The sequence below is a fragment of the Pogonomyrmex barbatus genome, unplaced genomic scaffold (assembly GCF_055798465.1).
Source record: "Pogonomyrmex barbatus isolate J1 unplaced genomic scaffold, ASM5579846v1 scaffold15, whole genome shotgun sequence".
Lineage (NCBI taxonomy): Eukaryota > Metazoa > Arthropoda > Insecta > Hymenoptera > Formicidae > Pogonomyrmex > Pogonomyrmex barbatus.
In genome coordinates, this window is record NW_028297111.1 from 6,020,737 (window position 1) to 6,035,198 (window position 14,462).

At 35.2% G+C, this 14,462-nt stretch overlaps 1 protein-coding gene across 3 annotated transcripts in view; it reads left to right on the plus strand.

Moving 5' to 3' along the window:
* LOC105429942 (uncharacterized) overlaps positions 1-14,462 on the plus strand; it is a 540,048-nt gene that overhangs the window by 443,301 nt on the left and 82,285 nt on the right. The window lies entirely within an intron of this gene.

Consider the following 14,462-nt stretch of genomic DNA (forward strand, 5'->3'; position numbering starts at 1 on the left):
AAGCAAAGTGAGTGCAGTGTTATGCCGACGATTTTTGTTGTCTTCGGACAATTCATGCGGAACTCATGAATTCATGCGGAACCCATCTGCCTTCCTTCTGAACCTTTCCCATCGTATGTAAACGTACGGAAATAGTTTGCTGCGTAACGCCAAGCTATTCTGCAAGCTTCTTTTCAGTTTGTGCAGAGGTTATATCCATCAGTGCTTGCAATTTGTCCGTTTCAATCTTTTGAGGGCGTCCAGCACGCGGTTCATCTTCAAGACTGAAATCTCCTTGGCGAAATTTTTGATACCATCTTTTACATGTAGTATGACTTACAGCGTTCTCTCCATATGCAGCACAAATCATTGCAGTGGCTTCAGCAGCATTTTTCTTCAGATGAAACGCGAAGTGGATGGAAAATCGAATATGCTCTTTTGTTATTGCCATCGTGAACACTACTGATTTTTGAGATTATGTGCATCAAACGCCAAACCGTATGGCATTTTAAAAGGCCAAATGTCAACGCTTTAAAACCGCAAAAGGGCGGGAAGATATATAAAATTTAAATTGTTATTTCGGTTGTATGAAATCTAAAGCTCAGAATTTTTTTTGTATACCTAATATTTGCGTAATAATACAAAATGTCAAATCATGATACAGAGAAGGATACAGATCAAGATGTCAAAATTACAATAAATTTATTTGTAAGAATTATACAAAGAACTTATTTCTGTTGTATGGATGAGAACGGATGAGAACGTTAATATTCGGAATAGTCGAGTTCGCCAAGCCTAAGAAGTTGGAACTCTGAGCAGAATCAAAGGAATGTAGGTATCCTCTTGAAATCATTAACACACACTTTCCTTTAATTTGATTGATTTATTTTAACAAGAGCACAAACACGTAATATTACAACTGTTATATTTCTCACACACGATTAAGCGCGCGGCTCGGCGCGTCTCGCGTTACTTTGACGACCGACGACCGAGTATGATACCTGAGATGCTGATAATACGACTCACGTGAATTTCGCGACAGGATTCGGTAATATCTCGCGCGACTTTTATAATTTTGATTCCGAACGACTTACAATTTCGATTCCGTCCGAAACTCCATCGACTCCGCCTTGTGTAGCCGGTTATATAACCTGGTCGATGTCCGATCATTCTGATCGTCGATTGATCGCGTGATATTAATTGACCAATATCACGCCCGATTTGTTCAGCAAATTGAGGAATTTGCTGATATGGTTTTTCGCAATATTCTCACGCGATGCGGTCTTTCGAAAGACTGATCGCAATTTTGGCGATCACGCATTTGTGTCGTCTTTCGAAAAAGTCTTTTTTCGAAATTCATGCGGACTATTTTTGTTGCCATGCGGACTACTTTTATTATTAGTTGTAGATCTGGCTACAACATTTCATATCAGATGTACAAAAAACTAAAAAGAAATATGCTGTTCAAAATGCGTTTTTATATGTAATTCCTTCCCAAAACTAGTTTGCAATAGATATTTTGTTATGAGTCCAAATGATTCTGCATTCATCCCTTATATCGAAGACCATTCACATTCCGAGGATTAATATAAAGAAATACTATTTTTTCGTATATTAACCGAATATGTAATCCAATTCTTGATTAGAAAAGTGTATCAAAATGCTAACCTTATTTATATCGCCTTCTGTCACAGCGTATCTATTGTGCTCTATTTTGTCTCCTGTTCTATTTGTCCTATTATGCCTTGAAATGTATAAAGAACCCCGCACAAAACCACGGTTTTAGGCCTTCTGTAAAATTGGCTGAACTTTGGTATGTTATAATTCTTGACTTACTGATCAAAAGTTTCCTTAGGCACAAAGCTTAAAAATGACTAGTTTTTTTGCTACAGCCGTTTGAAATGTTGTATTTTATTATTATTTTTGCAATGTTCCAAATCGGTTTTTTTATAATGAATCGAGAGATTTTAGATAATAATATACGATTTACACATTTGAGAAAAATTTATGTTTATATGTATATCAGTGTGTGAATCGGGTGTGTGAATCGCCAGGTTTTTCACGCATGCATGGCGAATAGGATATCAGTAACGTACTTAATATGAGTAAAATTATGTAACATTGGTTGCCTATTCATAATTACATAAAAATTTTTATAATTTAAAAAGAAATTTATCATGCAAAAATATAAGTATTACATGTAAAATACTTACCTTACTTGTATCTAACCTATTCGGCGATGATTCCGTAAAACTTTCGCACCATTTCACGCCTATCTTTTGCGCCCAACATCGGTATGTCACATACGTCGCTGTCTTATGTTTGTTTTCGCCACGCATGCGCGAAAAATCCAGCCCGGATTTACACACTGATGTGTATATGTGTTTGTTTGTGCATGTGTGTGTATTTGTGTGTGGAGGAGGAGGCTAAATAATATGCTACTATTTAGCTTTAAAAACAAATGTTTTAAAATGTTGGGGTAACAACAAGTAATACTTTATATTACTCAATGGATTATTTACAATGGGATTTTCATCCACTTATTCAGTCTTTCTCTCTCTCTCATACAACACACACACACACACACACACACACACACACACACACACACACACACACACACACACCAGCACACATACGCATGCTATAAATATAGATATAACAATCTGAGAGAGATAAGGATAAAAACGAGAACAAAGAATAAATAATTACATTTAAAAAATAGCTTATATATTGAACTGAAAATCTACAACGCGAATCGGTAGTATATTTAATCCTAATAATTGACTTAAATGTTTCGGGCTACACTTCTCCAGTAAATAATATAAAAAAATAACAGAAAGTTTATAAAGTAAAGTAATTAAATCGATGACGCGCACTCACAAAAGTCAGTAAAACGTCTTCGCAATTGATGCACAGTCGTCGCAAAAAATTATTAACAATTATTCGTCGTTCGTAGACGAGAATAAGTTGAGTCTCGAGAAGAATAAAAAGTGATCTTGATGTCAAAATACAAGATCAGAATTAACATACCACAGTGAATCCAAAGAGAAAGAAAAAAAAGAATAAAATGATAATAGTAGTCAAATGATATGGCATATTATCTTTAAGTTAAACTCAACTTACTCTGAATGTCAATAGAAAAATCATCAAATGACAATCGCAATGACTATGCAACAATCATGAAGAGGCGCAGTAATTAAAAGATGTAATATTGAAGACAAAAACGGAAATAATGTTAGAGCTGACAATGCTAGGCAGACAAAATATAAAAGACAAAAATACGGAGGAAAGATAAGGGAAAGACAGGAGTTGCTCAGCGACTCCTATTTTGATATTCTCAATATTCTTTTAAATAAATAAATAATAATAACTCTTCCTTTACCTTTCGCTCCATGTTTTTGTCTTCGTCAACATATTTTTACATATTTCATCTTTAAACGGTTTAGCTAAACTGTAAAAAAATTTTATGATTGAAAGATATTTATTAGATTCGGAAAAAATTAACGGAGACCGACGACTGGATTTCGGGATCCCTCGTCTACCAATCCGACACTTGGTCTGCACAACCACGACGGCTCCTCTCTGTTAGCTGTTTATATTCCGAATCTCTTTCATGACCGCTTACGGTCGTCTAATTCTTACATGATATTACAAAGATTCGAGTACTAGTAATTTAAGATTGCACTATTGTTCATATATACATGCAACGCTATTTTTGTAAGTGTGAAGTGCGAAACTTTATCCCAAGATACAAAAAATATTAGATACGCTCCTGAGATGTGCACAACAGGCAGGCATTCGCTAGCGCCCGTGCCAATTTCAACGTTTTGCCGACCTCTGACTTACACTATTACACTATTACACAAAATGATGAATATAGATATAGTGCCAATTATATAGTATATCTGATATATTTCATAACCACGGAAAACTAATTCTTCTTTACATATTACCAAGAGTTGAAGTTAATTATTACTGCAATATGTAAAATGATTAGAGTTAAGAGAAAACGAATATCCCGCGTACTAGAGTAAAGTACACATATTACTTGATAGAAAGTACTATTAATCGCAGTGATAACAACAGTACATTGAATAAGATCAATTTCAAAATAGCCAATGTAGACAGTGGTCAATCGGGACGATGGTCAAACGGGACGGTGGTCAATCGGGACGGAACAGTAGTCAATTGCAACATGGTCAATATCAACGTGATTAATCGCAACGTGGTTAAACGGGTAGCACTCGTCGCGATCACCAAAATCGCCACGCGGCAGAAGAAGGAAAGGAAACTGCTTGTCTTTCTTTGTCAATGGACACGAAAAATGATTTGCGTTAAACTCAACATTCGCATTTGTATCACATCACGAAAAATTGACGAACATGTGCGAGCGCGTGTAATCTGGGTTAATGTACCGAGAAGCGCATTACGAAGAAATGCTTACTATGAGAGAAGCGAGCGTAAGGCCAGCAATCATCGATACACGCAAAGTTACCTGCCGCGGGAAAGAAGGAGAAAAATGTCGGCGGAGTTAAAAAGTGGAGGATTATCCCGTCATTCAGTACCGCTGCTGATGGAAAACGTCTACCGCGATTTTTCTCGGCCAAATGTTTTATGTTGTTGAATTCTATTTTAATTTCCTCACATCATACAGTGGTAATTACTGCCATTTGGCTATACCACGATGGGAGCACGTGGGCCAGTCATGACGGCGGTTCGCGCGCCCGCCTATAGGCGTCGAAGCGCGAGATTTTCTCGCGTTCAACTTGCACCGGGAGTATATAACAGCAGCACTCAGTACCGCTCTTCGCCGCAATCGCCAGTAGTCTACTCGTTAAGAGAAGAGCCTCGACGAAAGCCAGCTTAGCATTCGTAAACGCTACATTTAGGAACTCTCCGCAGCCAACGCTACGTCAACGCTAAGTCAACCGCCCGTTTCCGGGCGACTCTCCGCGGCAGTAAATTTCGCGTCAATCGCCTGTTTTCGAGCGACACTTCGCGGCCGTAAATGCCGCGCCATCCTCTGCGGTCGTTAACGCTGCGACACCACCATACTCTCCCGGGGGCTTCCTCGCAGCAACAAGCGCCGTGTTCGGGTGAACTTCTCGCAATCGTGATCGCCGCGCGACCAGCACCGCCGGATCTCAACAACAACGACCATCCACGACCGTCAAAACCAGCCCTAAAGTGCGCAGCCCAAGCTACTCCAGCACCAACACCGACGCCAGGCTTTTCCCCGGGCATTGAGCAGCCGCAGCCACATAGGCAAAAATGCCAAATATCGAATCTCACGAGAAGGCTCGTGGAACTATTCAGCTCGTCACCGGAAAGTAGCCCGCAGCGATTACCATTTTGGCTGGAGGACTCGTCGTAGAGGGATCAGTGGAACGCGGGTGCCCTCCAACGCCTGGGCGCTCCCTGTCGCTCACCCCCAAGCGAGCACCGCTAGACCTCTCCTGCTGATCTCCCGCCGATCGAACCAACGGCGCCGAGACGGGAGCGAGACCGCAATCAACCAATCGCCTGGCATTTTTACACGATCGAGTTAGGGCCTATACGCAAGGCAACAGGGGCCCTGCGCAGGGACACGTCGTTCTTCGACGCGACTACACAGACGGCAAGGAGACTTCCCGACGATGTCAAGTCAAGACCAACCTTGACGTCTCACAGACGCAGCGGTGCAAGAACAAGGGTATGGAGGCTGCAAAGGCTCTGACAATTAGCAGTAGCCGCCCGTGTGTACAACGCGCCCACTCGCTTCACGCGTGGAATTCAAACGTGAAGATACACACACACACACACACACACACACACACACACACACACACGCACACGCACACGCACACGCACACAAACAAAATACACACAAACACAATTACTTGTAAATAGTACAGAATACACGGCATGATTGAGATTAATAATTCTTTAGTCAAAGGTTATTGAACGTGCACACAATGTTCCTATCCCTCATATAGAAATAAGTTTGCGCTACCGCTTTTAGACACTTTGCGAGATTAGTTGCGATAACTAGCTGCTCGCTTTGCTCCGCTTTGCTTGATTAGATTAAATATTGCATCACTGGCCTTCCACAGCGCTGATCGAAGACAATACATTCTATTATACATTCAGCAAGAGACACCAGCCGCCGCTTGCCCACATCATCGACCAATCAGACTTCATCAAGCCACATACACTCACAGCACAACAGCAACACACAATCTCTCTCGCATTCCCTCTCGTTGCCAATCTCTCTCGCAATCGATCCTTCTCTGTCTCTCTTTGGTCAAACACTCACAAAATTAAATAAAAAATCTGCTAATTAGCTATAATACTTTTTTTATCACGACATATGTTTTAAAATATCTCTATTCTCCCAGCACAGTCTCTGTGTCCGCTAAGAGTTCTTTTACAAATTCTATGTTTATTTATTTTATCTATGTTATTATTTTATCTATGTGTATTATTCAAACGAATGACTATTTATATCAATATTATACTTTTCTCGAACATATAAACTAAAATATTCCACATAGTTTTCAAATATTTCCATTGGAAGGAATTCGAAACAATTTTTCAAAACTTGATATTGATCGATATAAAATTAATATATGTAAGATGTATTAAATAAAATGTAAATTTAAAACTAAAGATAGAAGAGAAATCCTGTTTGCAATTTTTATGGTTTGGGCCTTTTAAATGACAAATAAGATCCTTTCAAGAAAAATAAAACAGATATTTTTCAAATAGAATTATATGATCTTTCTTATATATGATTTCTTTAATTATTCTACATATAAAAATATTAAGGTAAAATTATTAAAAAATCCATAGAAATATTTTATATGAAATATTATACACGAAACATTTTACTCTTTATTCTTATATATTTGGCATGAAATAGAAAATATTTCGTAAATTTATTTTTTGATAACCCTATATTAATATTTTTATGTGCAGAATAAAGAGACAAATTAATTGATGCAAGGAAAACACGTAGTTGTTTTAAACACTTATACAATTTGCAATATACAATTACACTTATTTTTAAAAACAATTATGTGTTTAAGAAAGAATTATATGATACTTTCAAACACTGATCGTTCATTCAAACATTAACATCATGCCCAATGTCATCACTTGACTTCAGTGAAGGGACAGGATATGTGCGTATGTGTCCGTATGCGTGTGTGTCCGTGTGTGCGTGTGCGTGCGTGCGTGCGTGCGTGTGTGTGCGTGCGTGCGTGCGTGCGTGCGTGCGTGCGTGCGTGTGTGTGTGTGTGTGTGTGTGTGTGTGTGTGTGTGTGTGTGTGTGTGTGTGTGTGTGTGTGTGTGATTGTTTGAAAAAATCATATAATATTTGCAAGCTTAAATAAAAAAGGTTAAAATTATTAATTTTTTTTATTTACAATATGTAACATTGTTACATACTTTTATTAAGAATTATGTTTTTTCTTTATACCAATTAATTTATTTTATTATTTTATACATAAAAATATTAAACTTCCACTTTTGAAAAATAAATAGTTTATGACATGTTTTTCATTTTATGTTAAATTTGTTAGAATAAAGTATGAAATATCTTATATATTACTGTTTTTTTGTATAATTTTACCTTAATACTTTTATAACATAAAAAAAATTATGTTATTTTATTTATTATGTTATTTTATTTTAAAAAATAGAATATCATCTCTTTTGAAAGAATTAGCGGAGAAATGCTATCTGTCATTTAAAAAATCCCAATAAATTATAAAAACTACAAGAAAGTTTCCTTGCTATCCTAACAGTTTTGAAGAAATCACTTAATAATATTTTATTTGATACTACAATATATGTTTACATATACATATACATATACATTTCAATATGAGTAATGTTTATTCTCTCTGTTTTTTCCAATAACAAATTTATTAATCTTCCTTCTCTATCATTTTTTTCTTCTTCATATAGAGGTAAGAAAATAATTAATTATTTAACTTCGCATAAAGTCGATGTTATTTCTATTCGTAGTTTTCATGAGAATTCGAGTTGACCTCATCCCTCATGAAGCCGAGTTGAGCGGAGCGGAGCAGAATTCGCTCTAGCGAACAAACGAGGGAAATTATGGAAAGTGTGGAATTATAAATTGTTGGGGCATAGTTGCAATTGTTTCCAGTCAAGAGTGAGAAGCTACTGTGTCTTTCCGAGTGACACCCATTTGCCCACGTTGCCGATTGGCCAATTTAAAATAAAATTATTTGATTGATTGATCCAGTAGATAATCTCCATGCATCGGCTGTAAATGGCTGTGTCCAATTGCAACGTGGTCAAACGGGACGCTCTTTCCTATCCCTTGTGTGCACGAGGATAAAGATGATTATTCTCATTCTGTTTGCTCATCGTTTCCCTAAACGGAAGCGTTTCGTCTCTAGAGCGAGCTTGCTTTGTTCCAGCGAGTGCTGGAAAAATTATTTTGATTGCAAATAAACAGATTGTAACACTTTGAAATTCTACACAGGAAAAAGCGCGAACGTGAAAAATGGAAAAATGTAAAAGAATCAAAACTGAAGTAAAAAAACATATGACAATGAAATAAAAAACGTGCTTTTTATTTTCTATTTACTATTTTATTTTTATTTTTGTTGAATCGCGGCAAATTCTTATTTCGCGTGTTTGCGATTCCGGAATTCTCGCAGAGTTAGACTTCCAGCCAATTGGCGAGCTAAATAGCGCGATTTGCGTGATTTACTACACGCTGCTTTGCTACGTGAGGATCCTCTCTATGTAATCGTATTTTTTCTTTTTTTTCAAATTGTTCGCCAGTGTTGAAGTTGAGAAGTAATGGGTATACACTTAGCGAATAAACACCGAATGAATAGCAAACGCGAACGTTCGGATATTTGCATTCGTGTTCTAAAGTCGTCGTTTCTTTTCGTTTTTTTTTCTCAATTGCAATGAACACCAGCATTTGGTCTTTATTCGATGTTCAGTGTTTCAAGTTTCTACGGTATATAAAAAAAATATAAATTAATTAATATTTATTATCTAAAGTAAGAATAATTAGAATTGTAGGATTAAAAATGTATAGAAATAAATTATAACACTATTTTGATTTTATATTTCTGAAAAGAAAGAATATATTATTTACAGCATTCATGCACATCCGCATCAAATTGTCTTTGATATACCGCCTGAGGAAACTGAGCGAATCGAACGTTCTATTCGTATTCGTCTTTGCGTATTTGTTGAATGATAACAACGAATGTTCGCGTTCGTTGTTCGTTCGGTATTCGTTTGCTAAGTGTAAGCCAGCTTAAGGCACGATCGTTGCGATCGAGTCGAGTTGTTTTCTGCATTTTATTATATCGTTCCGATCCGTTTTCGATTCCTTCCTTCTGTCCGCCAACAATTTTTATTTTAAAATACATACAAACCACAGAGATAATTTTTAGTGTTACTTTATTCTATTCTAAAAAATTTCGCTTGAATATATGTATATATTTGTAAATTTTAGGACCCTATTATTTTAATTTTTTAAACAATATGCGATTATACTTACAAGTCAAATATTTTACATTGTGACAGTAAAACTCCTCAACACACTAGTCTCTTTTTTTTTATTTTGAAAGACTAAATCTTCGAAAAGTAATTACTCTTTCACCGTTATTTACTCTAAACTTGCTTTTATGTGTATCACCCGTAAGAGAATTCCGCTTTAAGCAAGCTTTTCGGATCTTAAACATTTCTCTTTCATTGCACTTGCTCTTTTTGTGGAGTGCAGAATCAGCAATCGCGAGGGTGGAAGAGCCCGAGTAAGTTCTTTATCTAACGCTCGTAATTACGTCTGAGAAATAGAAGGAGGATGGAAAGAAGACGAAAGAAAAAGATGAACATGAAAGATACTGATGGAAGATGGAAGTCGCAATGCCGGACAGCCGGCGTTTCGTCAGACTCTGATTTATATTGAGCTTCACTGGACCTTACTCTCGACCTCAAACGGATTTTCCTAGGGTTTACGTCGCACAACTTCCGAAATCTTGGAAAGAAATTCTCTCAGAATCCGCAGTCTCAGCCGAATTGATTCATCACTTTTATTTCCAATATATAAAGCTACGAAAGAGATTGTAAGAAAAATTATACCTGTAAAAAATTTTTCAGAAAATCACATTTTTAAATATAATAATTTATTAAATATCATAGAATTAATTATGCCGTATGTGTATTTTAATGACGTCAAACACCTTATTTATTTTTAATTTAAATTTTAGACAGAAATTTAATAAAGAAAAAAGTATATAATTAGACTTTTGCTGTTTAGTTTAGTCCAGTAATTAATTCAGTCATTTCTAGACTTTTTATTTTAAGACTTGAGAAATTACTGAGAAATATTCCATTTTACTTAAAAAAAGTTTACTTTATTTTTAAAATGTGAATGAGAAATGAAATATCTCTTTTTTACATGAACAAATATATCATGCAATATATCCAAGTCATAATTTCTGCTTGATGCTACTTCTGATTTCGTGACTTTGCGAGAAGAATCTCGATTGCGTCGTTGATTCGTCTTTGGCAGTCATTACTCTCAGATTACTTCGTAATTCTCATTATTCTCGTCATGTCACAATCTGCAAGAAAGACCTCGTAAGAGGCATTCAAAGTTTCAAATGACAACGCGTGACTCCATTAAAAGTCTTCGCAGGAATTCTCGTGTTCGATTATAATAATAATTCTAGTCGCCAGTGCTCTTATAAACTCTCTTATAAACTTTGCGCCACTTTCCACTTCTCTCCTTTGAAGAAATATCGAAAAATACTTAAAATTCTCTTTTAAAAAAAAGAAAAAAAGAAAAAACTAACGCAACATGTAAAAAATTGTAAAAGTTTTTAAGGTAATAATAAAAAAATCCTTCTTTCGCATCTTCTTAGTTTAGTGCAATTAAAAGCTTGAAAAGATTTGCGAGCCCAAACTTGATTAATTATGTGTAATTTATGGTTTTACTAAATGTTAATTTGCGCTTTGTGGTAGAAATTGTAGCGCTATATACCAAACAAGCAGATTTAAAAAAATTCCATATATCTTATAAACGCTTTGAGGCACCACGTTCATTAAAACGCCGTAATATAAAACGGAGATTAAGCTTTATTATAAAGGCCACAAGAGAAAATGTGACTAAATTTTTTGGCTGCATTGTGTCGAGGAAAAGCCAGGCCGCAATCTTTCAAGCGTGACGAAAAGTTTGAGATTAAAAATTAAGAATACGGAATAATTGATAATTTCATTTCTGAACTACTTATAAATGCAGAAAGAGATGTTCCAACATTTTTAACATACATACTTTATCACCACTAGACAATATTTTAATTTTTACAGGATTTGAAAAATTTGACTTTGTGATGAGCTTCAAATACTTTTTTTAACAATAATTTAATGAAAATTACAAGAAATTTTATTAAAATTGAATATTTTAAATGAAAAATATTGTAGGATATTTGAGTAAAATATTAAAAAAAAAAAGAAACTGTTATACCAAGTTAAAAAATAGAATGTAATCGACAATATTTTTTATTTTAAACAAATAGAATCAAAGTACGTGGTATGTGGTACATCTCTGTGATATATCTCTATATCTTCATTGAAGAATCTTCTTACTCCAACCCATGTGATAGTTTTGTAATAATTTTTATTTTTATTTTTTTTTACTTCTTTCTTATTTTTCTTTTCATTATGTCCCTAATAGTATAAGACATCCTCAAGATGATCCCGTATAAGTTCTGAATATCCCGGGACAAATGTAGGACATGTTTAGAACATTACACTTAGACAAAAATTTCAGGACGTCCTGTGGTCTAGCAAATAAGTGCCTCATTACGACCTGGAGACGTCCTCAGGACATCCTGAAAAAGTCTTAAACATATCCGTCCGTAATCTTATGGACGTCCATAATGTAATCAATATTAATCAAGAATATGTTATGGTATTTTCAGAATACGTTTCAGGACTGTGTCAGGAAAATGTCAGGATTATTAACAATTATTTGTAAAAAATGTGTTATATGTATATAAATATATAAAGTTTTTTTAAAAATTAGTTATCTTTAAAAAATATTATTTACATTAAAGAGCTTATAATTTATGTTAAATATATATATTTTATTTCATAATTTAGTTCAAAATGAGAATTTTTATGTTTTGCATAATTAACGACTTATAATTAATAAAATTTCATTCATTTATGTATAATGTATTTATAAATAATTATTGATAATCTTGACATTATCCTGACACAGTCCTAAAATGTAATTTAAAAATACCATAATAACATACATTCTGGCTCAAGTAGCAAGATGACGCCATTATGACGATGATTTAAGGTCATTTTTCGTCATTCGTCGTCAGTGTACTAAATAATGACGTAAAATAATGTAACATTTGTCACGAAATATTGTCGCCATAAATATATCGTCATTTAATCGTCATTTTTTAATACACTTTTAATGAATAAATAATGAAACATTATTAATTACTACCTTTCTTAATTAACTAAAATACGAGGGTAGTCTGAAAAGTTTTGAGCAACATGAAGATGACGTTACTCGTCAAAACCATTCTAGTACTACAATAGTATATGCTTTGAAAGACTTTTGTGAAAATTTCAACCATTTTGGACGCTCAATTGTTGTTTGACAGTCGTTTGTGTCAGTCGATATCAGTGTTTTTGTAAAAATGGAAAAAATTGAATATAGTGTCGTGATTAAATTCTTACATTTGAAAGGCAATACGCCTGCGCAAATTAAAATCGAGTTGGACGCTGTTTACGAGAATTCTGCCCCATCATTTACTACCGTAAAAAAATGGACAGCTGAATTTAAACGTGGTCGTACCAGCTTATGCTAATGATGAACGTTCGGGACGGTCAAAAACTGTGACCACCGCTGATAACATCGAAAATGTTCACTAAATGGTACTGGACGACCGTCGAATCAAGGTTAGAGAGATAGCAGAGGCTATGGACATATCGAAAGAATGCGTTTGTCATATATTGACTGAAGAATTGGATATGCACAAGCTATCCGCGCGTTGGGTGCCGCGCTTGTTCACTTTGGAAAAATGAAAACGAATTCGAATGAACATTTCCAAGGCAATGTTGGAGCGGTTCAAGCGAAACGAGTCAGATTTTTTACATCGATTCATAACTGTAGATGAAACTTGAATCCACCACTACACTCCAGAGACAAAAGAACAGTCAAAATGGACTGCAAAGGGTGAACCTGCTCCGAAAAAGGTGAAGACGGTTCCATCAGCAGTAAGGTAATGGCGACTGTTTTTTGGGATAGTCACGGAATTATGTGTATCGACTATCTTGAAAAAGGTAAAACAATAACGGGAGCGTATTATGCATCATTACTTGAAGGTGAAGGCAGAAATTGCAAAAAAACGCCGAATTTGAAGAAGAAGAAAGTGCTGTTCCATCAAGATAACGCACCTGCTCACACTTCGGCGGTCACCATGGCCAAAGTTCACGAACTGCACTTCGAATTGGTTGACCACCCACTGTATTCACCAGATCTGACCCCCAGCGACTTTTTCCTATTTCCTAAACTTAAAGTTTCGCTTGGAGGACAGAGATTTTCATCGAATGAGGAGGTCATCGCATACGTAAACGCCTATTTTGCGGAGCAAGACGCCAACTACTATTTGGAGGGATTAAAGAGGTTAGAGTATCGATGGGAAAAGTGTATCGACTTAAAAGGAGATTATGTTGAAAAATAAAAATTATATATTATATAATTTTTATATATATTTGATCGAAAAAATACTTGTTTCTGTTAGGCTCAAAACTTTTCAGACTACCCTCGTATATAAATAAAACAAATATTTCCCATATTTTATACAATTATTAACAAATTCATAAACAAGTAAGCAAAATATATACAACAATTTTTATAAGGAAAATGATTCTCATTAAACATAATATAGGTTCACGGTTCTACATATGTAATTAAATTATCTACAAGAATTATCTACAAGAATTACATGTGCAATCGAGATTTTAAAATTGAGATTATTTATACAATATAGTAACATTCATTAATCAGATTTATCACATTTTAGGTCGAAATCCTGTAATCACTTATTTCTTTATTTCAGTAACAGGTTTCATCCAATACGAGGGTTAAGCGACATCGAGCAAAATCTTCAAGTGAATGGGTGATCGATTTTAGAAACATGCGATAATAGGAGATAAAAGATGTTTCATCAATTTCTCTCATTTTTTTCATTTTTTTATTTTTTTCCACTTATTTTCCGTAAGGGGTGTCACGTATATTATAGATTTTCAGTACTAGCAGTCAATATCAGAACGCGTTCAGATTGTTTTCAGGATGTCTCTAAAGTCATCCTGGAGTCATCCTAAAGTCCTCAGGATAACTTGAGGCTGAGTGGAGAACATCCTGAGAATGTCTCAAAGATGTAATGAGGCGCTTATTTGCTCCACAGAACGTC